At 47.2% G+C, this 10618-nt stretch overlaps 1 long non-coding RNA gene across 1 annotated transcript; it reads left to right on the forward strand.

The window, feature by feature from the left end:
- Positions 1–5990: 5990 nt before the first annotated feature.
- LOC109322012 lies at positions 5991–10101 on the forward strand. The gene is made up of 3 exons (XR_002104278.1): positions 5991–6088; positions 9253–9255; positions 10089–10101. It is a non-coding gene; the product is annotated as an uncharacterized LOC109322012 (long non-coding RNA).
- Positions 10102–10618: the final 517 nt, after the last annotated feature.

Below are 10618 nucleotides of genomic sequence, written 5' to 3' on the forward strand. Positions count from 1 at the left end.
GCACCTTGCCGGGGTCATCTGACCCCGGTGCTCTTTCCTGCCAAGGCAGGGGGTCGGACTAGATGATCTACCTAGGTCCCTTCCAACTCTAGCTACTATGAAACTATGAAACTATGAAGCTGCCCTAGAAGGAGGGGGCCTTAGGTCCTGTTCCTCTTCTCCTTTTCTGAATTCTGTATTTGCTATTTACTGGATTATATGTATAAAGAGTTGTGGGATCATGTCTTCCACACTGTAGTGAATGGGTAGGGCAAAGAATGGAGCAACCCCTCCCACCCTTGTAAAGTGCCAAAAATGGCACAGAGGTGCTTATGTGTCACAAGTCAAGGAGAGACAAAACTTCTCATCACCTTAGAACAAGGGTGTTCAATCCCTAGCTCATGGACCAGATCTGCATCATCTGCTCCGTGGCCCTTCCCACAGGTCTGGAAACTTGGCAGGAGGGGAGCAGTGTCACTATCAATTGCCACTCTGCTGCTGCCAAATTTCCAGACCTGTGGGGGGTCCTGTGGGATGGATAATGAGGCCCCACATGCCAAGTTGTGCCAGCATGTGGTTGGATCTGGGTGTGTGGGATTCTGGCTGGTACACAACTGGATCCAGATGTGTGGCTAGACCCAGGCACATGGGATCTGGCTGGCATGCATTTAGATCTGGATGTGTGGGGCTGGGGCAGTGTGCTGGGTTGCGCCTGTGGACCAACCCCATATTCTGACCCCACTTGGCATCTAGCTTACAGATCAACTTCGTGCCATTCATCTGGCCCATGGGGCCAGAAATTCAGGTGCCACTGCCTTTAAAGGGGCATGGTGGGAATTTTCCAGTTAGGAATGAGCATCCACTGTTAAAATGCAACTGTTATGTCTGCATGCTCCTGTAGTGATGCACCTGAGCCAAATCCCTGTAGCTTTTGCTCTCCTTGCATTGCTGCAGGGGCATACAGATGTAACAGTTTTGTATTGTAACAGCTGTTCTATATCATTTGATACTGATACAGAGTGTGGATAGAAGTAACAACTGAAGCATTTCAAATGTCCAACTCTGAAAAAACACATGCCCATTGAAACATTCCAGGAGTGGCTGAAGTACTCCAGAATGGTACCTCCTAAGCTACTGTTTTGGAGTGCTCCACTTTGTGTTACCACTATTTTGGTACAGGCAGGGAGGGAGAATCTGCCAGTTGTCCAGCCACTGGGTCCCACTCTGGGTCCCAGGGTGCTGCCAGATCTCCACTGGGACTCCCTTCCACCAGAACCCTTGCTCCTGCCAGCTCCTTGCTTACCCCCGCTGCTGCCAGAGCCAAAGCTGGACTTACTGCCTGTCCCCCCACATCCCGTTTGCTGACTCCTGCGGGGCCTCACCTACCATTGGAGCCAGGTTCTCCATACCCCAGTTCAAAATGTTGATGTTATCCCAAAGTTAAAGTTGCATGATAAATGCACTTTATCACATGACCATCAGTGATATATACATGCATTCACACATACATCCTGCATGTGTCTAGAGATGAAGTATATGTGTCTATGTAGCAGTAGCAGCTGAGAGAGGTAGTGTTGTTCAGGGGATTTGGGACTGGAGGGGGTGTTAGAGGCAGCTGAAGTGATGTGCAGCTCTGCTTCTCCCTTCCCCTGCTTTTTGAATTGTTGCAGCTGAGGAACAGGACACACATATGACTCCTATCTGAAACAAATCCTTTTTGAATGTAGCCCAGGTAACTTGGGTATATACTCCCCTTCTCCAGTTGAAGGAGATTGTTAGCTGGCAGGTATGCTGTGGTGTGGGAACCGCAGACCGCTCAGTTTCCTTCTATTCCTATAGAACCAGGCCAGGACAGTCAGGGGACTTAACTATATACGCATTTATTTACATTAACTTATAAGGGAAAGGAACATGGTTATAAACATATGTACTATATATATATATATATATATATATATATTTATAAGCTATCTAAACCAGTAACATAAACAATAGCATCTGGGTAAATGACATAAAACCTTATACCAGTGCTCCAGATACAGGTAAGTCACAGGTAAGTATCTGATATCCGACCTGAAACAGATAAATCCAATCCCGAGGGGAAACCCCAATGCCCTTAGGCTTTTTCCAAGCCCTACAAAGAAGCTGGTAACTTTAGGAGGGCCCTGTCAGTGGGACCTCCCCTTTCAGGAGCCCTTAACTAACTGCGGGGGTGGGGGTGGGGAGGATACTCCCCTCCCCTGTGGGAATCCTCTTTTCCCTGCAACTCATGGCTCCCAGGCCTGGAGGGTGGTCCTCGTCCTCTGCGCCTGGCTGCTCTCTCACCTGCAGTGGGCTTTGGCGGGGGAGGGGGTTGCTGAGTATTACAGTCTTCAATCAGGTCCAGGTATGGGGGCGGGAGAAACTCCTCTCCTCCTCCCCTCAGGAAAGGGGCGTGATTGAACTCTTCTTCCTGTCTCCTGATGGGGGAATGAGCTCCACCAATCAAAACAACAAGATTTCAAGCCTGGGACTCAATCTAAGCTCCAAAAGGCAAGTCTGCTACATGAAGAATCTCTAAGTGCATTTCACTTGGAAACTTTTCAGAAGTTACTTCTGTCTGCATCCAAAATTGTTACATCCAGTGCATAAAAGTGAACTGGGTTTTAGCCTTAGATGTTAAGGAAAGAAAATAACTACAACTACAGAAACAAATGTTTCTACACAGGTTGTGTTCTAGCTTTGTCTTCCTGGTTTATTATATACAGGCTTGGCGGGTCTGTTTTTTATTGGCAAATGGTGATAAACATTGATTTCACTTTACACTCAAAGACAAAAATATTTACATTGTTAATAATCAAAATTTATAAAAAGGGGATATAAGAAAAATGATGGCTGATGGAGTATGTAATGACAGGGAACTATCCTACAGAACTGTGCTGATACTAGTTTGGACTGCAGCTCCTAGAAACCCCAGGGGACTGGGAACAGAGGAAGAGGAAGTGACAAAGCGAACTAGGGAGCTATGGACAAGCAGAGCCAGGACTGATGGCAACTCTGCTGCTCAGCTGGCAGTAGTGCTACAGTAGCTATATTTGTCGCGGATGGTGGTTAAACTGCACTATAATAATAATAATATATGGTCATTAATAAATTGTCAGCCCCCCGCACCCTTAATTTTGTGCAATCCTGAAAATTTAAATTGATAAAAATCAAAATAAATGCTTAAAAATAAATATCAGTGTTGTCCATCAAAATTATTAAAAAATAAAAATTGAATTCTACCAAGCCTAATTATAGATTGTAGCTGATCCAGGACTCTATGCAGCACACAGATATCTCTGGTTAAATAATTATGTAATTATTAAAACCTGCATTACATAAACTGTATAAAGTTTGTGATAGTTAATGCTGTCTCACAAGATGTGTTCAGCACTTGGTCAGTTTTTGGAGCTTTAAAATTTCACCTGGGTCTATAAGAAAGGGTGGGTCTCTCTCTCTTCTCACTCTCTGTTCCATTAAATAGTTTCATTATTTAATGGAATTCTATTAGGTTGAAATTGATGTTCAGGACAATTAGAAATGTAAGAAATAAGGACTGAGCCAAATGTACCAGAAGAATTTAGGGGTATAGGTTGTAGTTACATTGGTCTAAGAACATAGGCAGATGCTTCCTCAGCCTGATGAAGGGTGTTTGTATCTAAAAGCTTGAAAATAATTTTCCCAACTATTTTAGTTGGTCTAATAAAAGATATCAGGCTTATCCAAAGAACTTGTCTGCCAGAATAATTTAGTTTCATTACTTTTGTTTCAAAATATCCATTTGTCATTTAAATGTGCACACACATACATACACTTGTAGTATTTTAACAGTGAATTTACTGCTTATGCAATGCTTTGGATCTTTAGTTTGGAAATATAACAATCTAGTCAAGTGCATGTGATTGCTGGAAAGGGATTGCTTGCTAATTAATGCGCTTGCATCTGTTGCACGCACACGGCATACAGTGTGAATTAAAAAAAAGCAGAAATCTTAGCAGGAGATAAGGCACAATGCCACATTTATTGGAACATGCAACATGAAAAGAATAAAGAACAGTAATGTTGTCTGTTTCACTCACTCCCATGCATACTCATTCATTCATTCATACAAAAGAGACAAGCACACACGCACAGATAGCTAGACGGTCCTGCAAAGGTTAAGGTGTTACCAAGTCTTAAAGTTGCTCAGGTCAGTCTGGTGCCTGGCCAAAACCAAAACCAAAACCAAAACATTAAATGCCTTATAAGCCTGCTTCAAGTGGACATATCAATGAAAGCCATGGGGGGGGGCCTGCAGCAGCTGGCCAGGGATGGGGCCAGGTGGGGCAGCAATCAGAGGGCTACGGTGGGGGCATGTGGGCCTTTCAGAGGGGGTGGACATTTGGCTCCCATTGGGGGACCTTAGCTCCTGTTGGGGGGCGGTAGCCCCTGTGGGAGGGCAGCAAAATATATATTCATATTTCATGAATTCATGAATACATGTATTTAGAGTTCACTTTATTATTATGATAGACACACTGGTAGGCTTCCATATTGCTTTAACAGTGTAGATATATCAATAAAACATTGCCCAACTGATTGCTGTCTCTGTCTCACACTCCCTTTATAGTAGTCTTTTGTTTTACTTGTGGAGGAACATGGATTTTGGGGTATTTTACAGAGTGATTTTGGGATTTTTTTATTAGGGTTTTTTCAGTTTTCTAATAGGGAACACCAGAATTCCTGCTAGGGAGGCCAGTGGCAGGACCCTGGCTGCTCAGAGCTGGCACCTTGGACCCATCTGGCTCTGGCTTACCTCCTGGCCAAATGGGGTCAGGAGGACATTCTTTGACAGTTCAAAGCAGGCCACCACACCTGGAACATCTTTTGGGCGATAGCTGCCCAGATGGCCAGGCAAAGGGCACAAATGGTAGTAGTGGTGCCCAGAGGCCAACTCTGCAGCCACAGCCCACTGGCAGCCAGCTCAGAGAGGCAGATGCCTCTACTGGCTGTGCAGTCCCCATCCAAGTCTCGCAGGTGTGCAGTAGGTGACAGCCAGGCAGCAGCCCTCACTGTCACTGCTGCAGTGGGTAAAGGGCACAGGGAACTCTCAGGGCTGCCTCAGCAGTCAAGCTGGCAAAAGGGGTAGTGTCCTCAGGTACCTATTGGCTGGGCCCCAGAAGCTTCTGAGAGCTAGTAGCCCTGAGCTACTTGCCAGGGAAGCTTTTTGTACTGCTGGGGCCAGGACAGGGCAGCTTTTTATACTCTTGGGGACAGCACAGGTGCTGGCCCTGGGCTCTAGCTCCCCCTGGCTGATGATCTGGGAGGCGCCAGGCAGGGTTACTTTGTCCTGAGTGATGCAATTTGCTCCACAACAAAGTGCATGTCCGAGCACATGCACTGAGGCAAAAAGCCCATGCTCAAATTTGCACCGCTTCTATTTGAGCTGCTGCAAGCGCACATGCTTGTGTGGATGTGCCCCATAGAATTTGTGGCACTTTCTGAAAGTTCATTATTATGTCCCTGTTCCCTTCTTCATTGCTCTTGGTGTATGCTCCTGCTGAATATTGTTGTGTTGTGCCATCTGTGTGCATACAAGGAAGGTGAAATTGCAGACTCAGCAACATGCTTTATATCATCACAAGTTGCCTTTCATCCATCCTGTGTCAATTACTTACCAATTCTTCATTGGTTTACTCACTGTCACACATTGTGCGAATCCTTTGCTGAAGGGGAGGAGCCCAACATTGTAGCTCATACCTAGCATTATTCACAGCAAGCTAATGACAAAAGGCTCTGATGGCTGAATTCAATCTTGTTGCCCATTAGTCTTCAGGGTAAAGAATGTCATTGTTCCTCATGTAACAGAGGACAGAAAGAACTGGTGCATCAGTACATGGCAAGTGGAATTTTGGAATAATTGTATGTCTTTACACATCGCACTTAGACCGTATTAAATCTCTGGAATGTTAACTGACATTAAAGTTAGAACATTCTGTGAGCAGTAGCACATTAAGGGTTAATACCATTTTTTGGTTGCACAGCTCTGACTTGCCACTAGAGGGCTGGCAAGCAGGGGCTTAGCTAGGAACCAGGACACTTGCACTGTGTCCACATGAGCAGGGGATGTGCATTTTGTAGCTGCACAAAAAGTAGAGACACAAATTGTGCTAGTACTTTGTGCCACAGTACATGCCCCTGCCCATATGCTTTACAGCGGGACATATTATCCTGCTGCTCCATGTGCTGTGGGGGTGGGAGCTGGGGGGTGCTGGCTGGGGCACAGGGTGCCTCAGTGCAGAGCTAGCCAGCAGGCAATCCCTGTGCTGAAGCACCCTGTGCCCTGTCCAGCTGGGGAGCAGCACATGGAGATGGGGGAGCAGGCAGCTGTGGAGCCCCCCACACTAAGGTACCCTGTGCCCCAGCCAGCAGGCACAGTGTGCCTTGAGACAGGGGACCAGGCAGCCCTGGGATGGTTGCTCCCACATCTAGAGGCACATTGCACCCCAGCCAGCTGCAGTAGAGCCCCCATGCTGTGGCGTGTGGAGACAGGGCTGCCTGGTCCCCTGTCCTGAGGCATCCTGTGCCCCACACAGCCAGGGAGTGAATGGCTGGCGTGTAGGGAACCTCACTGCCCTGGGCTGCCTGCTCCCCTGTCTTTGCATTTGCCCTGGTGTGATTTGCACCATTTTTTTCTTCAGGGTTTTTTTTGGAAATCCTGATAGCAAGTTTTGCTTCTACACTTCAAAATAGCAGCACTGCTCATGGTTTAATGTGCAATGCATATGGTTTGTAGTGCTACAAAGAAGTTTGCAGTGCCACAAACCGCATGTGCCTGCACATCTGGATCCACCCCTGGGATCTAGGCTCTATCCATGGTCTGGGGACAGGGGGAGGTGCTGGTAGCAATGCATTCTGGGATGCTGGAGACCTGCAATTTTTTTTCCTTATGTCTGTGGAGCAGACTGAATTTACCCTGATATAAGCTAGGTAGCATAGCCCAGAGTTAACTCACACCTAAAATGGTGTAACTGAGATGTTCAGAGGGCACTTAGTATGAGGTAAAGATGCTTATATTTTAAGTGCTCTTAACATTGTCTAACTGTAACACCTGGCTTTACCCTCACTCCCTACTCAATTCTAAACCTACCCCACAAAGAATGATGCCATGCACTAGCCTTGGTTATTTTTGAGCTAAACTCTTTTCTTGGGGCATTCTTAACTCAGCATTGTGTGAATGTGGGGCAGCTGTCCAGATCACTGATCATATTGTTGTGATATACATCCTTTTTACTATATTTTGAATGGCTGGAACCAACATGGACATTAAGAAACTGGCTAGCACCAGTGACTTCTATTGCTTGGCTGCAGGTGGCCTACAACATGGGGTGCATCCAGACATATATGGATGTTTGGTTCCCCAGGGACAAGTAGCAGTGGTACACCTTGTTACTTGTCCCCAGGAAATGCCCGTGCCACCGTCCTGGCCCCAGCAGCCTTACCTGGGGCCCTGAGGCTGGCTTTGGAGCCACAGCTGTGGCGATCTTGCTGGGTTGGAGCCTGGCTGGCAGCCGCAGCATGGCTCCAGGCAGCCTGGCTCCACTTTTCAGCTGTGCATGCTGCCTGAATGTCCGCTGCTCTGCTTTTTTCCCCTGCAGTTTTTTTTTTTTTTTACCCCTGGATATCCAGGGGTAACAAAAAACCTCATAGAAAAAAATGGAGCGGTGCATGTTCAGGCAGCGCACCCTTGCAGTGCAGAGAACATTGGACTGTCCAATATGTGGTGCTGCAAACATTTTGTCACATACCTCATGACCATGCTCATCTGGATGTGCCCATGGAGGCCTTCTGGCATGCTCTCGTTGCTGACTGAGCAGAATGTGCAAAAAGTAGAAAAACCCATTCACCAAGCAACAGACTTAGACCACTGATTTAAGTGTATTATTTAGAATGCCGAACAGGTGTCTCTTACTACTCTGATCGGGATATGAACCGGTAATCTAGAGGTTAAAGACTGTAACTCATTATAGATCAAGTTATCTTACAAGGTAGAATTAATTAATGCTTCTTTTATGAGTTGAAAGTATAACATGTAAAATTGTTGTTGGTATGAGTCAGATCTTAAGTGGTTCCAATAATTTCTGTTCATGAACTCTGCCTTTCTCTGTCAGTAACTTAAGTTTTTATTATGAGGAGCCACCAACAAGCTGATAGTAGCAACAATGAAATAAGAATCCTTTCTATAATAGCTTCTCAGAAATAGATTTGCTGGATATCAGAAGGGACTGCATCTTAGGGTTTTAGCATTTCTACAATCCAATCACAGTAAGGGTGTCACCTAATGGCGGAAGGTCTCCTGGACATTTTTTGCTGGATTGGGAGAGTACTAATGGCTGAGAGGTGATTGGAAGAACTTTGGAGAGTTGAGGAAACATCACTGAAAGTCAGGGAAGCAGGAGATCCTGGAGGAACACTTGAACTGTCAAACTTACTTTGGTAGAGCACAATGCACATTCTGAGGTTATCACATGCATGAAGCTAAAGGTAATGTCTGTAGCCATTCTGTTTGCTCTGTGGACACATGTTACATATATGTATATGTCACTTATGTGATGGTCATCTGATAAACCACATTTATAATGCAACTTTGACCTTGGAATTACATTAATGTTTTGCATTTCTAAGCTGCCATTTTTGGAATAAAATCAGCCTGAAAGACAAGTGTCTCCTTTTTGCTCCATTATGTGAAATCTCCCTCTTCCCACCATAGTCTGGGGCACAGGATTGGTAGCATTCAGTCTTGCCTGACAGGAAAGGTTTTGGGATTCATCAGGATCTTCATACCCCATTTTTACCTTTCCAGTGGTGCTCACATTTGCTTGAAGCTGTAGAGACCCCTGAGATATGGAATCTTAAAACTGTCATTTGCTTTAGAAAGACTGAGGCTATTGTAGAGTTTCTTATTAGGTGTCATCTGTTTTCCTTTTTTTACCTCTATACAGTTGGACTCATGATACTAAAGTGGACTGGCTTAACAGACTCAGAGATGATAACCTTTTCAATGCAATTTTAGAAGTGCTCCAAGACATTTCTGCAAGAGATTTTTCTGTACATTTTGCGGCATATACACTCAGCAGAGTATAATGAGATGTGGAATATAGTTTTATATTACAATCAAACCTTTATATAACACTGTCCCATCATCTGCTTTCTATATCTGAAATGGACACTTAGGCTAAGTGCAGACATTTGGGGGAATTAGGAGGAGTTTAGCTCGTATTAAAAATGGCTGTCTGATCTAAAGTAAATTGGAATGGGGAGGCTAGAGGGGGGAATCAGGGGTCTGCAGGGTGATGGGGGGCCAGGTGAGATCTGCAAGAGCAATGGCGGGGGCAGGCAGCATCTGCAGGCAGGATCAGGGGTGCAAGCAGAGTCTATGGGAGTAATGGGAGTGTGGGTGGCATCTGTGGAAGAGATGGAGGGGCAGGCAGCATCTGTGGGAGGGATCAGAAGGGCTTAGGGGGTCAGGCAGTGCCTGCATGCAGTTGCTAGGGTCTGGGAGGGGTTGGCAGGACCAGGGGGGCTTTTGGGGTTTGCAAGGGAGCTTGTGGGGGTGGAGACTATTTTTAGGCAGAGTTCTAGCTGGCAAGGAGCTGGGGAGAGTGGAAGAAAAGCAATCAGGCAAGGGGTACCTTGTGCATGTATGCGTGCACATATGCATGTGGCAGCCAGGCAGCATGGAGAGCAGCTCCTGCAGCTCCCCACAGGTATGTTATGGGGGGAGGGGAATTGAAGCCCCCAGAGAGAGGGAGGAAGTTGTGCAGTGCTGGGGGCGCTGCCCACCTGGGTCTGGCCATGGGGCCCAGGGCTTGGGGGTCAGGACTGGGGTAGGAACATGTGGCTGCAAGACCTGGCTGGGGAGTGGGATGGAGCCATGTGTGGCTCATCCCAGGGCAGCAGGGGTCTGGCTCCCTGCCACTGGGCACACTCCTGGGGAGGGAAGTGGCTGCAACAGAGGTGGTGGTATGGGGTTGTGCCCCCACACTGCTGCTGAGCAGGCAGGGAGCACCTTGTCATGGCAGTGTGGGGCTCCCAGCGGGGGAAATGAGTCTCCCTGCTCTGTCCTCATGCTACAGCTCTCCCTTGATGGGCTGCAGAGACCCCCAGGGGGGAGGTAGCATGGCAGAGAGCCCCACACCTGCAGCTACCAGCCCTCATCTGCCCCCCTCCATTGGCTCCACTCCAGCTGTGCCACCTGTCGGAGAGAGGGAGCTGGAGTCTGTGCTCCACTCTGGCTGCAGCAGCCCCACCTTCCATGGGCAGCAGCTGGGACTCAGATGCTGCTGGATGGGGAGGGGGATCAGGAGGCTGTGGACCTGGGTCCCCTGGCCCTGTAGTCTTGGCAGTTGAGGCCCCCCTCTGGCAGGGCTGGAGGCGGCAGGGGGCTGCAGGTCATGAGTGAGGGGCATTATAGATTTCATAGATTTCATAGACATCAGGGCTGGAAGGGACCTCGAGAGATCATCGAGTCCAGCCCCCTGCCCAAAAGGCAGGAAGTCAGCTGGGGTCATAGGATCCCTGCAAGATAAGCATCCAATTTACTCTTGAAGGTGTTCAATTGTAGGTGCTTGAACCACCT

This window comes from Crocodylus porosus, unplaced genomic scaffold (assembly GCF_001723895.1).
Source record: "Crocodylus porosus isolate Cpor-Errol unplaced genomic scaffold, CroPor_comp1, whole genome shotgun sequence".
Taxonomy (NCBI): Eukaryota; Metazoa; Chordata; order Crocodylia; family Crocodylidae; genus Crocodylus; species Crocodylus porosus.